The sequence below is a fragment of the Trematomus bernacchii genome, unplaced genomic scaffold, assembly GCF_902827165.1.
Source record: "Trematomus bernacchii unplaced genomic scaffold, fTreBer1.1, whole genome shotgun sequence".
Lineage (NCBI taxonomy): Eukaryota > Metazoa > Chordata > Actinopteri > Perciformes > Nototheniidae > Trematomus > Trematomus bernacchii.
Genome location: NW_022988066.1, coordinates 2,774,021 through 2,797,201, shown reverse-complemented (window position 1 = coordinate 2,797,201; position 23,181 = coordinate 2,774,021). Strand labels below are relative to the sequence as shown.

The following is a 23,181-nucleotide window of genomic DNA, read 5'->3' as shown; positions in this document are numbered from 1 at the left end:
AGTGCATTTGCATGATAGGTCCCCTTTAAAATATACCACAGGATGCCCAGTGATATCTTAGCTTGCATCAGCAATACTAACTAATACTAAAAAGGCTGATGCCAGTTTTATGCAAACAAAAAAGCCTGAAATTCCTTCCTAGGAACAGCTGATCTGGTATAAGACACATGATCGTCCCTGTGACTCAGCACTTGTCTGCTGTTATCATTGCCAAGACAGGGAAGGGATCTGTTCTTGACAAAAGGGAGATTGAGTAGAATCTTTACTTGATACAAATGATCATCAGACATCTCAGGTCAAAGTTGAAATACAACAGTGAGTGAGTGCACGCAGTACTGGAGAAACATTTGCAGATAGAGATAACTGAATGGCATGAGCCCAAAATGAAATGAAGTATGATGGAAAGTAAAGGTTGATCATAGCTGCGGGGGAGAAATGTCTGGCTGCATCACGTCCCCAGGCCTGAATCATCTGGTGGTTTTGGTGAACATTGCATAATATTTCATCTGGTGGAAACTTTTTCTCATGTTGCATCATTTAGAAACTGAAACTTTGGAGTGATATTTATTGGGTTGGAATCTACTTTAATTATTAAGTTTGTAAGTCTAACAGGTGCATAAAGATTCTTCTTCTACAAATAACTGTGAGATACAAGTTTAGTTACAGCTCATGAGAGAAACATCTCTGCAAGTCCTGCTGCTTGTTAAAGACATGTTGAGCAAAGCTTTCCCATGAACCCTGACCTGGCCAGAGCTGCCTAAAAAAAGTGTTGGGAGAAGTTCAAAATGTTATTGGTTTCACCCTACAAGCATCAACTCACTGCGGTCAAGGCCGACTATTAGCCCGGTCAGAAGGGTCTAACCACTGCCGGGCAATAAGAGTGCCAAACATTTATTTTGACCTTTATCCATTTAACTAATATTATCATCCAGAGGAATATACAATGAATAAAGTGAGTTTCACTCTCATTGCCCTCTCAGACATCCTTAATAAATGATACTACATTTACGAGAATTTGATTAAGTATGATGGTTTAAGCGTCTACAGGAGAGGACAACAGAGAGTCAATCAGCCTATGTCAACAAGACACTAGATATTAATTTAAGCCTGAAGGAAATTGAAGATCAGTTTTCCATGGGAATCTCTAAGTTTATCAGACCCCAGTTGCTTATGAAGATGACCCTGACTGTAAAAAATAAAATAATAATTTCAGCATTACTGGTCCATGCTTAACTTTCTGCAAAGAGACGGGGTCTCAGTGAGTTTGGGCCCCCTGCGTTTGCACCTGCATAAAAGCTGAAGTGTGTGCAGTCCTTTGTCAAAGCTCAAATCCAAGCCCCTCAGTGGGACCCAGCCCAAATACATTTGGTTTAACTTAGAGACTTCAGTGTTTAATCAGACCCAAATCTCAATCATCAAAAAGATTCAGGGCTTTCATCAGCCAGCAAGGATTCTTTCATGCAGCAAGCCAACAGGTGACGCTCCAAAGAGTTTATTGAGCGGACACTTTCATACATACAATTAAGTACGGATTTTCTTTTAAAGGAGAACATTTATGAAGTTTACACACCCACAAATTGCGGTTTTTGAAAGCAAAATGAAATGCAGCTGACTCGGACAGCTGGAACCCATGCTGTATGACATAATCACTAGCAAGCGAGCCAAGCTATTTAACACACACAACCACACACACAGCACCAATACATAAACCAATGATTTACAACACAAGTTAAAAAGAAGAGTAACACCCACTTTTTGAACCATAAGAAACCCCCTTTCCTGTCTCTTTGTAAGAAAAAACACTCCTTCACTGACACACACACAAAACACACACACCAACACACACCAGGTCTATCATCCCTGAGTAAGTGGAAACATAAGGAGAGGAACTGGAGCTCTGCTCGGGTCACCGAGGTTGATTGAGACACCGGGACAATACTTCACCTCCTCTGCCTCAGCATGGGGGAAATGCTAGATCTTTTGGCTGCTTTAAAAATGTTAACAAACTACATGTCCAAGGTTGAATAAACAATAACTCACATGTAACACAGAGAAATCCGTCTCAATTTAACACAAAGATATATCTTTAAAACCATGAACTGAGGGCAGCCATGTGGTGTTCAGAATTCAGATGAATGCAAGAGGAAATCAGGGCAAGCAGGACTGCAGATAATTCGGCCTGAGGCAGCAATATTTTGATCAAGGACCCTGGCACACAAAGTCATTCCTGAAACGATATGTAAACCTCAGAGAACGGCCAAAAGATGAAGACCAAACAAAGCCTGCTCCAAAGGTCCTCTTTTATTACTTCTATGCTAAAGAGCACTGGACAAACATTTGATTGGACGATTCAGGATTCGTCAGAGGGCCGAGGCCATCGTCATGGCAGCGAATGCTATGGAAGCAGGATGTGTACGCAGAGTAGACGCCTCCTCTAAAGACAGACTTGAATCTCAAAGCAGAACAAATAGTCCTGAGTAAAACACTGAAAAGCAAACCCAAAAGATATTTGGGGCATTTCTAGCATTATTAAACATTTTACTGATCTTATTTTCAGCAAGAACAACATCCAACATAGTACCTTTAAACAAAGTAAAGCAAAAACAAAAGAAATAAGTAATGTTTCATACACAATGTTCCACATTCTTTTAACATTATACTACCCTGTTATGAGAGTTTAAAAGTATTGTGTCCCTTGGTGAAGATAACAGGAAAAACTGTGTGTGTGTGTGTGTGTGTGACAATGTGGGCCAGTCAGATGGGTCACTAGCACCCCCCGTCGACAATTTACTAGCGGAATTTACTAGCGGTACCGAGGTGGGCCGGTCGGATAAGTCACTAGCAGTGGTGTGTGTGTGTGTGTGTGTGTGTGTGTGTGTGACGATGTGGGCCAGTCGGATAAGTCACTAGCACCCCCCCGTCGACAATTTACTAGCGGTACCGAGGTGGGCCGGTCGGATAAGTCACTAGCAGTGGTGTGTGTGTGTGTGTGTGTGTGTGACGATGTGGGCCAGTCGGATAGGTCACTAGCACCCCCCCGTCGACAATTTACTAGCGGTACCGAGGTGGGCCGGTCGGATAAGTCACTAGCAGTGGTGTGTGTGTGTGTGTGTGTGTGTGTGTGTGTGTGTGTGTGTGTGTGTGTGTGTGTGTGTGTGTGTGTGTGTGTGTGTGTGTGTGTGTGTGTGTGTGTGTGTGTGTGTGTGTGTGTGTGTGTGTGTGTGTGTGTGTGTGTGTTAGGGGGTTGCTGCTCTCAAGAGGCTGCACCATGACGCAAGTGTCTGTGTCACTGATGTGAATCCTTCAGACTTCATCACTTCAGCACTGAGACTCGACAGCATGTCAGAATTGATAGGCCAGCAGCTGGGAAATTACTTCGGCTGTGCTTGTCAGGAGGAACGGTGAGATGACAGGCAGGAAGACGTGAGCAAATATACACACTTGTGAGTGGTAGATCTACATGGACAGGGACATTTTGAAGCTTTGTTAGATGTTTACCATAAGTGAACTAGACTTTCGTATAGCAAAACATTTAATGTAGGTTAAGATTTTACCTTACTTTAAAAAACAATAGCAGCACAAACATGATTCCATTTGGCTTCTAAAAGTCCTACTTCGCTTTATTATGTAACACTGTAGACAAACAGATAATACACGCATAATTATGGCAAAACTGAATGTTAAACTCAGAGAAGATTGAGCTACAGTGGTGCAAAGTAGTTGTGCAACTTCTTCTGTAGAGGTTTAAGAAATCGAATCGTTGATTCGAGGAATGCAAATCCTTGATCATGCCAAACACCTCAGGCGATGTAAAAATCAAACAAAGCCAAGCGACTGTAAGCAAGAGATTCAGGGCCGACAAACAGATCGCAAAGAGCAACGCAACTGCAGATTTTCCCATCACTCAGTCCGTTATCCAACCATGAAAGAGGGCCTTTCATAGGAACACCCAGAAAAACAAGACAGAAATAGAAACGAGCAGCTCCTTATCACTGCTCGGTCAATGGTAAACAGACACCTCTGAAAAGAACGACTAAAGCACTTGACTGTATTACTCCTCCTCTCCCTCATGGGGTGAAGAGCAGGAGAGGAGCCACGGGAAACATGAGAAATAATAAACTTTTATAAGCTATGAGCACTAAGTATAGGCAATCTCTTATGGCCACAATGCATAAAACCCAGCCCCCTCTATAAACTACTAGCACATGAACCTCCCCCCCGCCATCAACCCACTAAGCATGCTGACACTTGAGAGGGCGGCACCTCTCTTCTGCACACAGAAAGCCATCCCGGGCCCATTCACAGCTCCCGGCTCTATTCTTCTCTAGAGTAAAAGCAATCTGAAAGGAGGGAAGAGGCCCTTCTGCTATTCCATTTAGCATGAAGCAACCAAAGCAGAATGTTCACGTCCCGGCTTAGAAGTGTTACCATGTAGACTGAACTGAGACACCAAGAAAACTAAGATTAATGTATGAGTTCATCTCAGCTTTGTGCTGTTTTACTTGGCACTGTCAGCTTTAGGAAATGTCACAGAGGCAGCCAGAGTATACGGCAGTGAGATAGCCGACTGGACTGTGGAGAACACAGCATCCATTATATCAGTCACTGAACACACACATAGAGGCACACAACCACCTAACGATCAGATAGCATAGTAAAGAAGAAAAAACTGCACTACGAACCTGCTGGACAGCCAATTGGAATCAAACAGCCGCCTCCAAAGCTTCCTCTGTAGTTCAGATCCACCTGCACTGCAGCGAGTCCTCTGCTAGTACTGCTCTCTCTCCCTCACTAACACGCCTCTCCCATTGTAGCTGAATGCAGTGTAAAACTGTTGCGTCCGCTGCCCTCTTCCCTTCACGCTCCTCCTACAGTTTCTCTCTCGTTTCCCCCCCTGAGTGCTCTTCCTTTCCCGCTCTGCTTTATCTGGTTGTGTGCAGAGCTACACTGATAGAAACACAACTTATCTGCTGCACAGGCTGCGGAGGACTAGTAGCCGGCACGCAGAGAGAGGCTGTGGGTGATGATGATGGTGGGGGTTAGAAGAGGGGAGAAGAAGGGGGAGGGTCAAAGCTGCTTTAAATTCACTCACACAAGAGTGAGATGACGGGGTCTTTTCCCCACAGGAGGCTTCACTGATCTTTTGTTGAGAAGATCTTCAAAGATTTTCAGAATTAAAGCACTGGATTTATTGACTCAGTCTCTATTATTTAATATTGTCTACACAACTCTTTTATCCAAATCCCACATTTCCTTTGAAATCAAACTTTGATATCTAATTCTTCTTTGCGAAACAAAATGAAAAATGCCACAGCTTCTTTCAGCAAAGTTTGACAAGAGAGCTGTTCCCTACTTTCCCTCCACTTAAAGGGTCCCTCCCTACCCATTATTCCTCCAAAAAGACATCAATCTCTTCCCCTGATAGCAGCTTAACAACCGCCTCATGTGAGGAATTGCACCTCCTCACAAAAGAGTTTGGAGATGATTTTGACCTGAACAAAGAAAGGTACTTGCTTGCATTTATAAATGGGGGAATTTGTGTAAAAAACATCAAGCCGCTGAATATTGTGCGTACTTCAATTGTAATAGTTTGACCTTTGGGTACATAGGCCTATGCATATTCCCTATCTTGTGGAGGGTAAAGCTCAAATGTTTACACAACTTTCATGTTCTTTTTCCGAAGGGGCCTGCAGGTTGTTATCTTGGCTTAGCATAAAGAGGGAAAGGCTCAAAAAGGTCAGGCACTAAAGGCCTAGCTGTTTCCAATCTTTATGCTAAGCTAAGCTAACGGGCCACTGTCTCCAGCTTCACTGTACAGGCTAACTACTTCTTAGTGGACGTTGTGGGGACTATATTCCCTTCAGAGAACAGGTAATTGATATGTTTTAGTGTTGTCACATTGTTTTGATTAGGACAATTTGTTAACGGGGTGATATATATAAAAAGAGGCCAGGGGAATGACATGTGAAAGGCTCTCGCTCTGCCTTCACACTGACTCAGCTGTCCATGCAAGTTCAACTGAGAAGGCAACCTCACATTTCTAACTTTTCTGGATTAAGCATGTGCACTCTCATCAGAAACAAAGCCAATTCTGTAAACAGGCGTTAATGAATATAATTTCATGTGTGACATTATGATAAGATTAAAATTGAGGAAAATAATTTTCCAGGACGTCTTAGATTTCACAGAACTCTGTTTAGAAGAATTTAAATAGACAAGGGGACATCTCATGTAAATAAATGGCTGCTGTTGTGTGTCATTTGTGGTCAGCCAGAGAAACAAACAAATCTCAAATGAATTTTGAATTGCTGCTTCCTCGAAAACCCTTCCATTCAGCGGGTAAAGCTCCGCTTTACTGCTGACTAGCACAGAAACTAGGCAGACAATAATTATAGGAAGCAAAAATACAGAGGGCACAAGAAGCAAGTGAGCCAGATGAAACTAAATCAGAATCAATTATTTAAGAGGAGAGAGGGGGATTATGGGGAAACACACTCTAGACAGGCTACTGTATACCTAGCTGTCAGTCTCTTAGTGGCAGGGATTCCCTGCCTGTCTGTGCGGTATGTGAGGTTTTATATTTGTCAAACTGCGTCAAGGACCAGAGGATCAATCTTTCACCACAGCTGAAAGCAGTGAAACTCCCTCACTGGAAACTATTTTGTCGTGGTGTGTTGAAGCTGCACTGGAATACACAGCATCCTCAGTGTAGTCCTGAATCATTAGCTGACAGCTAAAATCTCATGTTGTCAGAAAAAACGTAAACGTGCATGGGCACAAATTTAAGTGCATTTTAACACATCTTAACACGCGTCTTAACACATTTAAGTGCTTATGTGGTTGTACCACATAAGCACTTAAATGTCCTTCTTATTTTCCAAGGAGGTTATGCTTACATATTGGTTTGTTTGTTTATTGTCCGTTGTCTGACTGTCAGCAGGATTACAGAAAAAGTTACAGGCCCAGTTTTATAAAACGTATTTAAAGTGTGTAGCATCAGCCAAGGAAGAAACTATTAAAATGTTGAGGCAATGTATGAATCAGGGAGCAGATACACACATTAAGTTTCAGTTTGTGCCGCATTCATGTGGCGTTGTAATTATAGAAATAAAATGTTCCCGACCCCCTTGGCTCATCAAATTGCTATCAATGTCATTTTAAACTGTTGATTTGATATAACCTTTGTAGCACCCATGCTGTTTCCAAAGTAACAACTTAAAGATCATGAATACACCCAAGTCTGAATAACGAATATCAACATGTGATCATCTCAGGCGCATGTGAAAGCACCATAGGTCTTAGTGTGCCACTGTAGTAAATGCTGCACATAAGAACACTTTACACATGCATTTACTAAACAGCACATTGAAGGACCAGCACAACATCCACCCTCACAATGTCCCTTCAGCTCTCAGACAGTGCATACCTGTCCCAGAATAAACCTCGCCCTCTGGCCTCCTGCTGGGTGCTTGGTCTAACATTAGCACATATGTGAGTGAAATGCGCGGGGGCCCGGCAGTCACCATTGGTTAAAAAGGGAAGAACATCCAGATTATTTATGTGCTAGTTGTAACTTTCAACAATATCGCCTTTAAGGAGAGGAAGGACGAAGATGGAGTGGAGCATTGCACTTTGCAAAAGCACACTGTACGTTAATAGGCACTTATAGGTAGGTGATTATACAGCTCAGGCACAGCAGGATGAGCTCTAACGTCAGGATGAAGCTGTAAATCTATTCTGTTGGTGATGTTATGTGTGCATATATGATCTGTGCATTCCATTAGACCTTTACATTATAAATCATCAAATAAATAACTAAAGAAGTACATAGCCAGCAGCGGCAGGGAAAACAATATCCACAGAATTGCAGCATAAACTAGAATACAACAATAAGAAGGATCTTTTGTACTTGTCAGAATGTTTTCTTCAGAAAAGGGAACAAAATGTGCTTAAAATAAAGTCATAGTTTTACTGCCAAGAATCCAACTCTGTGCACGCACTGAGAACAAGCCCTTTTTATACTGCCTGCAAACACACAAGGAGAGCGAGGCAACAGAACTGCTGACGCATGCTGAAATCCCCTGAAAACCCAGAGGAGGTGCTGGGATTCACCTGCAGCGGCCTATTGGCCTGCCTCCAGCATTGGATACGTATGTAGGGTAGAGAAAAATTGATGCTAGAGGGCTCATATTAAAGTTACTTTTTGGTTTAGAAACATGAGCCATATGTTTTCAAACTGTCCAGATAATACAGTTAAATGGTGGCAGCTGAAGAGTATTGTGTGTCCAACTTAATAATAACAGTAACGGGCCGTCTCCACGGCAGCGTTAAAAAATCTTGAAACGCTTCTGCCCATTCACTTTGAATGGGGTGACGTCACTTTTTTTCGCTTTCGCCGAAATGCATTGTGGGCAGGCGAGCGGAGATTCTCAGGATTTTCAAGATCCAAAGTTGAGCAATGTTCAACTTTTGAAGCTGAGGAGGAAGCGTCAGCCAATCAAATCCCGTGTACGCAAATCTGACAGTTCAAGCTCTAGCCAATCAAACGGCGTGTATGCTGGGAGAGACATACCGCAGATCATTTCCTCATATTCCAAAAAATGGAGGAGAAATTAGCGGTAGGGAATCACCCGGTGCTTTATGACCAGTCCCTATTTACCTACCGGGATATAAACCGGAGGAGCCAGGCATGGAGGGAGGTGGCAGAGACAGTGGTATGTTTTCGCCTGTTTTGGGGAGTTTATATCCAGTTTACTTCGGGCTTTTTGGCTTCGTATGTCGCGGGCGGGAGATTCATGTGATTGGTTGATCGCAAAAAAATCCCCAAGCTTCAGATACGCCCACCTCCAAGATTTTTTTAACGCTGCCGTGGAGACGGCCGTAAGTCTTTATAAACCAACCTGGGCAAGTTTAGGAAGTGTACATTTTGTTTATTTAACTGCTTGAGGAGTCTATCATGTTTCCTATATCCTAGCTCTATGCATGTTGACACGATATGAAATTCAATACATAATTCATGAGTATATGCCATCATAACTAAACGTGACAAAAATGGCCACCCAATTTATTATTCCTTGTTAGTTCACAGAATTCGGTCAACCTGAGTCCTGAGGCGACCTCCGCTCACAGCGAGGGGTGTGGACACTCTTGGCCTATTTGTAGTGGGAGCGGGGGTTCTCTTTAATTCCCCATGTTGACTGTAACACCATGTGACAGAGGTAAACATGGCGTTTCAACTAATGAGTCCATGTCTGACACAAGGTCAGGAGGTGCTCATTATGGTAAAAGTACACAGAGCTACGGGGACTTAAACTTCACCTTGTGATCAGAACATGCTCGCAACTTGTCTCCAATTTAAAAGGTAATAATCTAATTCTTAAATAGCGAAGGAAGCATGTTGTCTAAAATTGACTTTACATCATTTGAACAACTAGGCCGGTTACTCATTTGCAAGGAAAGAATTTGGTGTAATAATGATGTCAGGTTGAGCAAAAAGATGAAAGTCAGGCCGTAAAAATGTGAAAATTCAAACGTATCTCCCAGCGTGGTCCAGCGGGAGCAGTTAAGACATCAAATCTCACACAGAACTAAAAGGGGGGAGGGGTTTGGGCTGTGAGAGCCCCTTGTCGAGGCTGTAAGTCTGCCTGACTCCAGTGGAGACAGCTAGGGAAAGATCCAGACAAACACAGCTCTCTGCCAAGCATCGTTACTTCCAACACCCACTCCACTCCACAGCACATTTCCACTGCCAGCTGCCAGATCCAGTGATGATATCAGATACAAAAAAATACCTTCTTTGTAAAATTAAATAAAAACCTCTCCTGCAGAGCAAATTAAATTCATTCAGGATGAGCTATTGGAAAGAAAAAGGTTTTGGACAGGGCTTTTATCCATTACGCAGAATGACTGAGGACAGTAAATATGTTTTTGAATAATAATGTGTAATGTTGGCTGGCAGTACCCTTTACATTTAGAGGGTTTTTGAATGGGCAGCTTATAAAATAAAGCAGAATGCTATTTTAATGGTGCCCTTTTATGTCAGTGTTATTGACCCTAGCAATTCAATTCTTTATAACATACCCAAGAGCTGGACCAAAATGAAGATGGGGGTTGTGTGACATTTTCTATTTAGCACTTGGGCCAATAAAGAACTTGATGAGTTATCCCTCCAATTGTCTTTGACCATAAATAAATTGCATGTCGAACGCTTAAGGGAATACTAACCCTAACCCCCAAAATGATTATTTGTATTATTAATTACGCACCGCATGTTACCTCGAATTTGTGAAGGAAATTCGCAAGCCACGACGGTTAACTAAAATGATAAATGTCTTAACACATGGAGTGCAGAGGTACAAAGAAGAACTGGAGTAAATGCTGCACGAGCAATGCATGATCTTATACAAGACATTGTTAGACAGTGTTTTCGCCATTACAAAGTGAAGTGCTACCCAAAGTAGTAAGGTCAAGGAAAGAAGCAACACACTGTACCCACAATACCAATGTATTTATATAATTCACCCTGATAACACCAGTGCTTCTGCCTACAAAGACCTTGACAGAGACTCATCAAACATGAGAAAGAAAGAAAACCTGGGAATGAAGGCTGAACAACACAGAGGTATTTTAGGGTGGATTTTCCCTTTAAGGCTGACCTGAACACTGTCAGGGCATGTCAGACTCCAGCCACAGAGATCTGAGCTGCAACACTCTGTCTCCCCGTCCTCCCTTTACCACAAGTCCATTTTCTCCTTAGTGTCATGAGGAGGCTCCAATGAATCAGCCTATTGAGCTGAGCAGAGCTGTGCACAGGCTTTGACACTGCCAAAGTCTGTGTGTGTGTGTGTGTGTGTGTGTGTGTGTGTGTGTGTGTGTGTGTGTGTGTGTGTGTGTGTGTGTGTGTGTGTGTGTGTGTGTGTGTGTGTGGTCCAACTTTCCCAGCCTCCCAGAACACAAAGCTATCGTTTGTGGCCCCTCCGCACTACAAAGGCCCCACAGGCCACCAGAGCTGAAAGTGAATGTGTGAGTAAGTGTGTCTTCAACTGTGATGTTCCTATATGTATGTATGTGTGTTCCATGTGTGATTAATTAAATGAGTTTTTACAATTTTACATTTGCATACATGTTTGTGTATGTGGTCAATACAATACGTCACATGCACACCAACTGCATTTCACTGGGAATCACCTAATAATTACAAGACGACTCATCATGTGGCCTAGAACCAGAAAAAACTAACTCCACCACTAAACTGTGGCACACAGACGGCCATGAAACTAAAGATACACAGCCTTCAACAAGACCAGAGCTCCTTCTCAGATCTTGACAAACTATAGACGGAGGCCAACAAATCATATCCAATGTGGCTGTAAAACACAAACCAAATGCATTACATACATAACAAACACAAACACACACAAACCACACTCCTCCTCTGGATGCTGTCTGCAGTGATGAGTCGCAGAAATGCCAGCTTTTATTTATCAGGGAAACACCCACTTTGATAATAACTCAGCAGGGGTCATTTCTCAGCAATATTAATGTGTGTGTGTGTGTGTGTGTGTGTGTGTGTGTGTGTGTGTGTGTGTGTGTGTGTGTGTGTGTGTGTGTGTGTGTGTGTGTGTGTGTAAACAGAGAAAGAGGAGTCAGTAAAGGTTTTATTTTGGACTTTTTCTTTATCAATTTGTATCTCAACAAAAACAGAAGTGTCAGAGGGTTGCATGATTCATTAAAATGATATAAATGGACACAATGGCCAATATATTAAACAAATCAACTGTTACAGTAATAAACTAAATTGCAGTTATGCTGGAGGGCTGGGTTGAACATCATTACACCATTATCCATGTCAGATGTGCCCGGCCTTTTATGATTTACACCAAAGACTGAAAGTCCAACAATTGCACGCCTTTTATCGTTTCCACTCTCTATAAAACCTTCGCTTTGGCTGGATTCCTGAAGTCTTGTATCTTTCTGTATTACTGCCTGTACCCACCAACGGCTGCTCATCCCTGTAGTCATAAAAAGAGCGTAAATCAAAAATCTCCTTTGTCTTGCAGATTCCTCGATTATTCTCTACATTGACGCCGGCAAAGTGTGAGTGGGAGTCGCAGCCTGAGGATTTATCCAGATATCTGTGTTTTTTTTCTCAATTCTTTACATACCAGACTGTCAAGAGGTTATCCGAAAAAAAACATCACCTGTTTTGCAATGGTAGTAACATTTTGAAAAATGTTCGAAACACCACAAACCATATTGGTGCATCCCTGAAAGGAGTTTCCATCAACATGAATCCCTGATGAATTTAACAAACTCTGCTGTGTACAGTACGTATGTTTTCACAGAGACGTTAAGTGGGCGGGCAGTGGTGTGTTTGGAGCAGCTGGGAGATAAGAGCTGCTGTGATGCCATGCAGAGGACTGCAGAGGACATCAGAGCCAAGTCTAACCAGCGCCTCAGGTCCAGAGCGGGTTAACTTCACCAAGTATTCAACGTCTAAATGTTATTCATGGCGATGAAAGCCTGGTGATTTGCAAATGGGCTCCCATCGTTTTCATCCTGCTATCATTGCTTCTAATCTGCCACTGCCAATAACAAAGGGCTATTTGCTATTATGAAAAATATAAGAGTCGCAATATGGACTCCTTCACTTTTAAAATCGCATGATGCAATATTTGTTATAGGGGAAATGTGCGTCAAAATACTATTTATACAAAAAGTTTTGATAAGACAGAAAGTTTGGTACCGATCTTATGATAATAATTCAGTAACAAGTATCATTCCTCAAACAAACAAATCCTTTTTTTTCAAATTGTTCAGCCTTATTTACTTTAAGAGCATATATTTGAGTAATGACTCACTATAAATGGCATTGAACCAGGTGCATGACATCCCCATCATGAGGCAGCCGCACGTGCACGCTGAGGCCTTTAACAGAGTCAGAAGACGAGGAGACGCTGACGTCTCTTTACTGCCCTGATGAGTAGAGGACAGCCTGTCTGACTGAAGGAATGAGACAGAGAAGAGGAGCATAGTGAAAGTAGAAGGATGGAAACACATTAGACGAGACAGAGTAAAGGAGAAAGAAAATGACCAGTGGAAAGTTTTGACCCTGGCATCCTCACTATGATAGACAGTTTAACAGTCATGTGGTTTTAAATCTCTGTTCTCTTACTTTGAATTTTTTTTTTTGCTAGGCCCTTAACTTCCCTTTTCAGCCTTCTGTGTAATACAGACAACTTCCAAACCTTCAATAACGCTTAGTCCTTTCTTTGTTTCTTACTTGGGCCTTTGTAACCTGGTTACTTAGTCACCTTGACTACCTTGATGCGATTCAGTGTTTTGCTCTTTCACTGTTATCCTCTTTCATGGGCATTAGTCACATATGACTGGCTAACAGGAATGGCTGAGAGAGAAAGACAATGAACAACTTATGGTTGTTCAACTATGCGAGTATGTTGTCCATCCCACAGATCATAAGCAGGTTCCCTTTGGTACGTGGAGCATTTCATCTTCTTTCAGCAAGGTTTTATGGTTTTATGGCAAACAACTTTGCTTTTTCACTACTCTCTTTGGAGTCATTCAATAAACAATCCCTCTGAAAAACTAATTGTGGTCAAAATTAGCGGCTAGTTGGTATTTATAGTGGAGCATTTAGCAGCTAATGAGCCAGATATGTGTCTCGGGACTTGGTAGATCCGACGCTACATAGAGTCGGGCACAACAGGCCAACATGCTTAACTCAATTTAATTGTGTGCATTACCTCTGAACTCTGCTATCAGTGCAGGATAAACCAAATCATATAAATCACTAGGAAATGTATTAAGGGATTACATCAACAGCTGTTAATCCACTTTCTATTGTGGTGCAATTTATAAATGGAGCATTAGGAGCTGGGCCAGATGGCAAACATTCTGAATGACAAAGCTGTCAGCTCCAGTGGGGCTCATGTGGCAGAGACAGACATTTGTTATAACATTTGAACACATTCCTCAAGTCAATTTAAGACATGTTATTAAAGGCACAATGAGTAAGATGTGTCAGTTGCAGTTTGTAAAAACAACAATGAAAGCTGTCCCTCCTTCCTGCTCCAATAGGGCTATTTTGCTTTAAAGGAAAGCCAAACGCTGATTCACTTGATTTTGAACAATCTTTTGCTGTATTTATTCCTCTTATTCATGCTTACAATCTGGCACCTGCTTGCAATGCCCAGAAACACTTCAAACACAGGCAGGATCTCTGCAGATACACATACACACATTAAGTGATGGATTATTTTTGTCTATTTATTTATTGTTTCTTTCCCCAGAAAATCCTATCCGTTGTGCCTTTGATGGAACCAATGAAAACATTGGAAATAAATTATAAAAAAACCTTGTGATTAAATCAGAGAACATTGTGTCTTTTCTACATGATGTCAGCGAGAAACAGGCAGCTTATAATGTGACAGTTTCACAATAATTAAGCATGAACTTTATTGTTAGTGCAAACATGCACTTGTTTCCAAAGGACATGCAAAGTAAATTCCCAATGACGGAGTGCACTATACCATTCAACATGCCATTCTAAATATAAATCACACATTATCAGCTAGACCGAGCAGCCACAGCAGTTATCAGTCACACTAATAAAATCTTAGAAGCAACTAAAGCTTTAAGAAGCAAAAACTGGTGAGGGTTTAAATGATCCCATAGAGGAATTATGTATCCAGATAAAAGACTCCAAGTTAAGAGGACACATTGTGAGACACGTCAGCAAGAACTGCTGCCCAGTTTCTTTCCGCCCCTGACCTTGCAAGCCCTCAACCTGACAGATCTGACAAACTGGGACTGAGAGGACGAGACACACGCTCTAACAGTATCTGACAGAGGAAGAGGGAGAGTGGGAGGGTTAGATAGGACTGAGACAGCGAGACAAGACAGGTAAACAGACAGAAAAAGCACAGACAAAGAGAGACAAACCTTTTTCACTTACTGTCCCTAGCAATTCATGGTTTGACATTTGACACGGCAGAGATAAACAGAGAGAATACATGAAAACCAGGGGAGACTGGACACCGAAAGGCATTATGGAAGGAATAAGTGAGGATATTAGAACAAAAAGTATGACTTTAAAATACAAAACAGATTGAAGCAAGCAGGTACTGCTGGAACAGATGTGATTATGTCAGTAGAGTCTTAGGAGAGATATTGTCAAATGACTGAAAGGAAATATTTCTCAAAAGATGGAAACGAAGCACGGCAGCTGTGGCTCGTGTGGCCATATGGCAAAAGCTTTTCAATTCTTAAACCCTCAAAATATTCAAATAAGCAGATGTTCTCCTACTAGGAAGGTGGTATAGTTGACTAATAGCAAGGTTAAATGGGTTAACGCCATCGAGAGCATCCTCAGCAGCTGCATCACCTTGTGGTTCGGAAGCTGCACAGCATCCAACCGCAAGACACTGCGGCGCATCGTAAACACTGCTGAGAGGATCATTGGTGCCTCACTCCTGGACATTTATAACACCCGCCTCACCCGCAAAGCACTCAGCATTGTGGGTGACCCCACCCATCCCTCCACCTGCCTCTTCACCCTCCTGGCTGAGGAGGTTCCGCAGCCTGAGGTCGAGCACAACCAGACTGAAAAACAGTTTTGTCCACCAGGCTGTCAGGAGGCTGAACTCTCCCCCCCCCCCCCCCCCCCTCCCACCTCTCTCTCACCTCTCCACCCTGCCCCCACTGGACAGGGACTTTAACACCCCCCCACACACACAGACACAACAAATCCAGCACCAGTCACTTTTACGCTGCTATGGACATGTTTGCACTCCCATTTCCACTATGTACATCATATTTTTTATATATATATATCCTGCCTACTTTAAGTAAACGGTTATTTCGTGTTTTTTTGTAATTATTGAGTGTTCTTGCATTTTAATGTGTGTGTTTTGTTATACCTCGGGACTGTGGGAAACAGTATTTCGATCTTTCTGTGTGTACAAACATATTTTGAGATTGACAATAAAGTTGACTTTGACTTTTGACTTGTTAGTGTGGGAGATGTTGAAAGACAGAAAATAGTGTTAGTCGGAAGAAATGTGAGAGTGAAAATAAGAAGCTACCAGCAGTAATAGTAGAGTTTACTTAAACTGTCAATACTAAAGTATAAGTTCCCCCAATTGAATCTAAACAAGTTCACATTCATACTGCCTGGTAAAATATAGTGGTTCTCAATCTTAATGCGCTCTTTCCATGAGCTACAGAAAAAACAAATGAGCTAAATTATTTTGACAACCTCAGAAAAATACTTATACCGTAACCAAACTCTTTGACAAAGCCAAGATATGAAAGAGATAAATGATTGTTAGAGTCGTCATAAAACAAATAAGGCTTTCCTGACCACAAGTGGGCAAAAGAGAGAGGGAGAAATACAAAAACTGTATATATAGAAAGAGAAAGACCGGTCACTATTTCCTCTTCAGGCTGACTTCCAACACAGTTAAATGTCAGGCTGGAAGCAGTCTGTAAGCTTACCACTGACCAAAGACGTGTCATTTATCCAAGGCGCTCCAAAAAGAGCTCACTATAATAGTCTATTTACCTTCTGTGTCCTTCAGGAAAACCAAAGAAGAGGGTGGAGGCGTTGGGACATCAGAACCAAAACTTCAGTCAACACTTCCATTTTATTTCCCATAAACTGCGATTCTTATTGCGTAAAAATAACAACGTTGTGCCTTTAATGCAGTCAACAGGTGTTTAAAAAGCTTAAGCAGGAGTTGAAATTGTGCATGTTATGAAGAAGTTCTTACCTCTCAGGGGTATGTTCAAGTTAACGTCTCGCCAACTAGGACAAAAACAGGCACAAACACATCATTACTTTCTGCATCAAAGTCTTCCGAGAGCTGTTACAGTTACATACTAAAACTGAGCCATAATGTCTGTCTATTCATTTTCTTTAAACATTATTTACTCAGTGTGTTTTTTTCAAGCCTGTAATGATACAAAGAAACATATTATCCAGGAATGAGTGAAATACAACTCTGAAATGAAAAGGAGAACAGCTCCAACAATAAAGCCTAAAGCCTTTTCATTAACTCTGTATGCTCTGTATTTCAGCATATTTGAAAAACCATTTGAAAAACTCACAAAAATGTCAATCAAAAAGCAGATATGCAATGTTAGAAAACACCTCTAATCTTTATATTTCATCAGAAATGGAAGACATGGATTTATGTTGCTTATACATCCCCTGCCTTAGATATATCTTATGCACTAGCCTGCCTACTTAAATCCGCCGGCCCTGTAGGGTTAGGGTTCTCACAAAATAAATGTTAAATGCATTGTTGTTTCTTTCCAATTAATCATTTCCAGGAGGGAAGACTCCGCAGAAATAAATGAACATGTGGTTGTGGCCCAATCCTACATTTATTTTTGTTATGCTCTTTCTACACCCTGCACCCTACAGGAAGCTCCACCATCGCTGGATGTGGCTCAATTACTGCACTGTAAATTCTAGCATGTGTGTAGGGCCCTCGATGTGTGTGTTCTCCGCACAGCGGTCAGCAGTTTCCACTACGGAGAGTGGTACTGTTCTGGTGGCTGCACTGAGCGGCAGGCGGTCTCAGGGACTGGGTCCGTGCCCTTGATAGTTATCTATGTCATCTGCAAAAACACCAACTGTGTCAACACCAGGGAGCAAGGCTCGCCATAGGAGAACACGAGAGCTATTGATAGCATATGAGATGTGTTATTGCTAAGGGTGCTGCGCCTGCATTCCATTATAATGATAATGGCCTACTGGGAATTTTGGGATTGGTCCAAAATAACAAAAAAACATATTTCAAATGCATATACATATATAAAAGTATCATGGAACAAGTGGCTACACGCAGGATGCAATATAAGAACAAAGTTCTAGTTATTTTCAATTGTATCTTCAATTTGTTCTCATTTTCATAGTAGCCAGTTGTCACACTGGAGCCGTTTGCTGGCGGGAGGAAAGCATCAAGAATATTTTTTTGTTTTTACTTTGTAACGTGGTGAGCGAACCAGTGTCCGCGACCTGCTAGCACGTTAGCAGAACAGCTGTAGAAACAATAGTTATGTGCATGCGTTTCTTGTACGACAGTGTTTACAAGCACAAGACTTCTGCATGTCATCACCCAACATGAAGGCCAACCCTCAGGACATTGGATTGGTTCAGCTATGCAGGTTTATTTTTAAAGAAACTCTATAATTGTTTCCACCAAGGTTTAGTGAGAAAAAGGGAGATTGTCTTTACATCTCTTCAAGAGGTAAGTGTTATGAGACTGATTTGTGAGTCTACACTTGGGTAAGGATTGGATAGTTAAGAACGCTTGGTCATCCTGGAGTTGACCTCTCTAATTTTCAGAAGGAATTCACTGCATGTTGAGAGAATCTGCGCAACCATAAATTATGAATGGATTGTTTCCACAGCACGTTATGTAACTGCAGGCACAATGACTGGAAGTGTTGGCGTTGGGAGCTGTGAGAGAGGTTGCAGAGCACCTGAAATGTGAAGCCACAGATGGTCCAGCAGTTGTGGAAACACACTTTCAGTCCAGGCTGGCTGAATGAACAAGAATTGAAACCACCTGCTGAATCCACTGGCGATTGTTAGTGGAGGTGGGAAATGAATTTTCTTTCAGATGTAGAATGACAATGAGAAGTGTGTGAAGCATGAATCTGGCTGACAGCAAGCCTGCATTCTTTCATCACTCGGATAAAAGAGCATTAAGGAGCCAGCACATCACTACGTTTATTGGCAAATGGCTGACAGACAAAGCCAAGGGAAAATGTTAGTGTCAACACAAAGTTGGCCAACAGATTCTACCCAGATCTCAGCGTGGGTATCTATGCAGACACAGCCTATTTAGACCTACTTTCTCGTAACCAGATACAGTATATCAAGCCTCTGGCTAGTGGACTTTAGTTTCCAACTGACATCAGCATCAGAGTCTCAATTTCAGATGTGTATCGATTGACAACTTGGGGGTCGGTTGTGGCTTAGGAGGTACAGCAGTGTTGTCCAACAATTGAAGGTTTGGCAGTTTAATTCATAAACACTTGTCCATCCATATGAATGCACACTATTTAAATAAAATAAAAATAAAACTAAATAATGACAGGAAGTTTTCAGTGTAAATGGGATTCTTAAATAGGATGAGTAAGTGATCTCCTTATGGTACAGGCTGGTAAAAGTGAAGGGACTTGTTAGCATTGTAAGCTCCGGTTAGCCTTATAGCTAGCAGCTTAAGGTGTTCTGACTTTTAATTATGGGACAAGCTGCACCTTTGATTGTTGCAGTATATATCTGTTAAAAACTTGGTAACAAAAAGGTACTCTGCTGTACTTGCAAGTAAAGCATGCGTTTCTATTTGGAATTGAAAAAGGCCCAACCATCCATACATCCTGAGGTCAACCAACACTTAAACACTCCTTCAAAATCTTTGTTTTAAACTGGACCGTCAAAAACACACAAAATGTAGATCTGACATTAGCCTCACTGTCAGCAGCATTAATAATAAGCTGTACTACAGCAATTGGGACCTCCAGGATGAATCAAATAGGCCGGCCACTGCACTTGACATACTAATTAGTTTTCCTTTTTGGTGATATGCAAACAGACAAGGAAAACCAGCACAGTTACATAACAACCTTTTCTGCTGACCGCTGTGGTGGCAACAGTGAGTTGGTGGATGTGACTGTCCAGCCACACAGCATGGCCTCATTATATAAAATCCTGACCAATTTAAAGTGTTATTTTAAGACTAAATAGACTTTAGCCATATTAGAGGGGGGCAAGAACACTTTTAATAGAGGGAAAGCACCTACAGGCTTTTAAGTGACCTAAGCTCTAAAAGACACCAATTTATTATAAGAAAAACACACAGGGATGAGATGAAAGTTGACTTCACTTTCTGTCTTGTTAGCTTGGACACAGTTACACAACAATCCCAAGATCTCATTAATCTGATTTTGTCAGACGGGGTTACAGAGAGGAGCCCTGTTCAGCCCCGTCACTCTCTGATAAAGAGGTGGTTGGAGACTAATTTAATTCAGAGATTTGAGGGGAAGGAAAGGTGAGCCTTTCAGAGCTATTGAGTTGATTTGTGTCACTTGTGACCTGAAATTGAATTAAGGATAAGTGAAGGAGATGAGTGCACACACTGATAGAGGCTGGAGTAAAAAGGTCAGATTCCCAACCGAGTGGCAAAACTATTAAATTGAGCCCAAAGCAAAAGCCGGCAGGTAGACATGCGTTAGAAATTGTTTATCCCCATAAGCGTCAGAACAGGTGGTGTTTAAGACAGTGACTGTTCAGAGTCACAGGGAACATCAGCAGATGTTGATCTATTACCACCGTTTTATTTTATTTTATTTTTATTGTTTGTTTTTTTATTGCTTTTTATTCATTCTACCGTGTTGTGTACTGTTTTTATACTGTTCATGCTCACTGCTTGTAGCACTTTGGGATTTGAAGTCAAATATGAAGTGCTTTATAAATGAAACCCATTATTATTATTATTAGATGATATTTTGTGAAATGTTGTTCAGGTGTGAAAATTAACCCATTTATCAGATGGTGGTATGAAGACAGCATCCTGACACGATGGCTTGATCAGGCAAAGACATCGCACAGGTGATGCCAAGCCTGCTTTTGCAATTTTCCCAAATACCTATAGCTTTCATTTTGTAAACATTTGAACTGTAAATAAGCTAACATTTCCAAACATACCACATGTATGCTATATCATATATTTATCATGCTTTCACAGCATTCACACTTAAAATGAACTTATCCAAAGTTCCCTTATTTGCAAATGTTCAGATGGTGTGATTCGGTCTGTGCTGATGTCCACTGAAAAAGCCCTCTAATCTGTCTACTGTTGACTCTGCTTTATAGGAAGGTGTGTGTGTGTGTGTGTGTGTGTGTGTGTGTCTTTATGCTACTTCTGTTCATAAATGTCTACCACACTCAATAGTCACTTTTTACACTTCTAACACATGAGAAATAGTACATTAAAAGCAAAATGCTTCATATAAACATTAAATACAAATAAATAAATAATGTAGTATGCTTCTCTAGAAGGGTAGTGAACAGCCTCGATCACCTGCCTGTGGATAAAAAAATATGCAAATAGACTTAAAGCTGAGTTAAGATGTGAATGAACAAATTAAAATATAACAACCCAAACGTATGGCTGGAGTTGCTTTTAAAGTCAAGTATTCTCCTGTTCCTACTGCACCTGTGTGGCAGCAGAAACTGGGTTATTGTGTGTGTGTCAAATGGACTGCAGAGCTGTAGAAGCCCCAGGTGTTGGGTGAATATGTGGGATCTTATCTTGCAGTCATTTCACTGGAGAGAAGAGCAGCATGAAAACAGGCAGGTCACTAATACTAAAGTAGGTAAACACAGCTGCTCAGGGCTGAAACACAGAAGTATGAGCACAGTATGCGTGTGCAAACATGCAGGTGCCTTAACAGTGCACCTGCCAAGTAATTATCAAATTTGAGGCCTGGCCTATGCACAATTGAATCCAGTTCAACTGCTCTGCAATAACAGAACAGTATCTTTGTGAGTCAGCTCTTTAGTAATTTGTGTCGTTTCATTAACATGTCCGCTTCATCTCTCTTGCATAACTCAAGAAATTAACAGTGTTCTCTTTATACAACTCATTTCAAAAGGGGAAAGCCCACCCCTTAACACAAAGCCATTAAAAGCACTGCAGCCACTTTCCAGATATGTTTCCACTGTATAACAGTAAGGGATTAAACATGGCCTTGTAAAATGTGTTGATGGAAACTGACGTAATAACATACCTTAAGAAAAGGTGAAAGGTTATGTGTAAATATTGCAAAATGAAAAGTTTAAAGAGCTCATTCATTAAGACCCAAAACTAAACAAGACTGTCCATTATTTGAGTCGTAGCTATAACTTACTGGTAAGGATTGAACATATGCTTTGATGCACATTTAGAAACACAGACCCTGGCCCAGCAGGGGTCTCTTCATCCCACACCTAGGTTGCGGTCGAATACTCCAAAAAAACAGCTCCTAAGTTCTAACCCTATCGTCTATTCCTTGACCTCTGAGTGAAACGTCACGGGGTTAAGGGATAGTGGATAGGAGAGTTCAAAAGGATTTAGGAGAAGAGACTGCGGTACTTTAGAGAATCCGACTGCACTTTCACTATCCGACGTGTTTATGATGCGCCAGCGGAGGTCATAAATGTGCGTCTGCTGCTGTGGGGAAACTATGGAAACTACAGTTTTCTATACAGCGGACGACAACATGGATGTTTAATAAGAACGAGGGACTACTGTAAACTCATCTAGACTCTGCACCGTGCTCTGATGCTGTTGTTTTATGCTTTATGAACGGGGACAACAGAGAAACATATTCTTCATGACCAAAGTTGGAATTGAAATAAAAAAGGAAAGTGAAACTTATGCTCGTCACCCTCTCCCTCCGGTCCACATTAATACAAATGATCCCAATACGTATGATTGTATGAAAAGATCTTAAAATCAATACAAATGTATTTATTATAAACGTTAGTCCTTAACATCTATCACTGTGTATATCACCATTCAAACATCTTTTAAAAGTTGAACAAACCCCACACAGCTCAGTAAAGACTGAAATCTTGACTTTATTTGATAATTTCAGTAAAAAACTAACGTTCATATTTCTCTTTTTGATTATAATACTGATGAACGTTCAAAACAAAGCACTTTGGCAACTTACCACATACGTTTTAAAATGCTTAATAAGCACCGTAACTTTCATGATATCATTTCTCGTTCATAATCGGTTGTTTCCGTGAACGGCCGACTGTTGTGTGACGGCAAATGCCGCGGCCGCAAGGCATTGTGGGGCAGCATTTTCTCCTCTCCTTTAGGTGAGGGAGGTCCAGTGGTACCTAAGCTAAAGGAGGTTATAAAGGAAGTTTGAAACCTCCTTTCCTTTTAATTTAGAGAATTCGAACGGCACTTATCATGGCTGCCACTGAGGGACTTCCGGGTCATTTCACTCCGTTAGGAAGGTTCCTAAGCTAAATGGACTATTCGACCGCAACCCTACTACATGGTAATCCAATATGGATGATTACACACCACACAGGATGCAAAAGAAAAACTAGGATTTTGTACATCTGTTGGTAGAAAAACAATACTT

At 41.4% G+C, this 23,181-nt stretch overlaps 1 protein-coding gene across 2 annotated transcripts in view; it reads right to left on the bottom strand.

Moving 5' to 3' along the window:
• The window catches only part of add3a (adducin 3 (gamma) a), a 104,615-nt gene that overhangs the window by 69,803 nt on the left and 11,631 nt on the right, over positions 1–23,181 (bottom strand). The window contains exon 2 of one of the 2 annotated variants that reach the window (XM_034120366.1): positions 16,791–16,825. The gene's annotated coding sequence lies outside the window, so the exon portion shown is untranslated. Of the gene's footprint in view, positions 1–4,682; positions 4,878–16,790; positions 16,826–23,181 lie in introns of those variants that run through there. The other variant, XM_034120367.1, reaches the window with a different exon arrangement.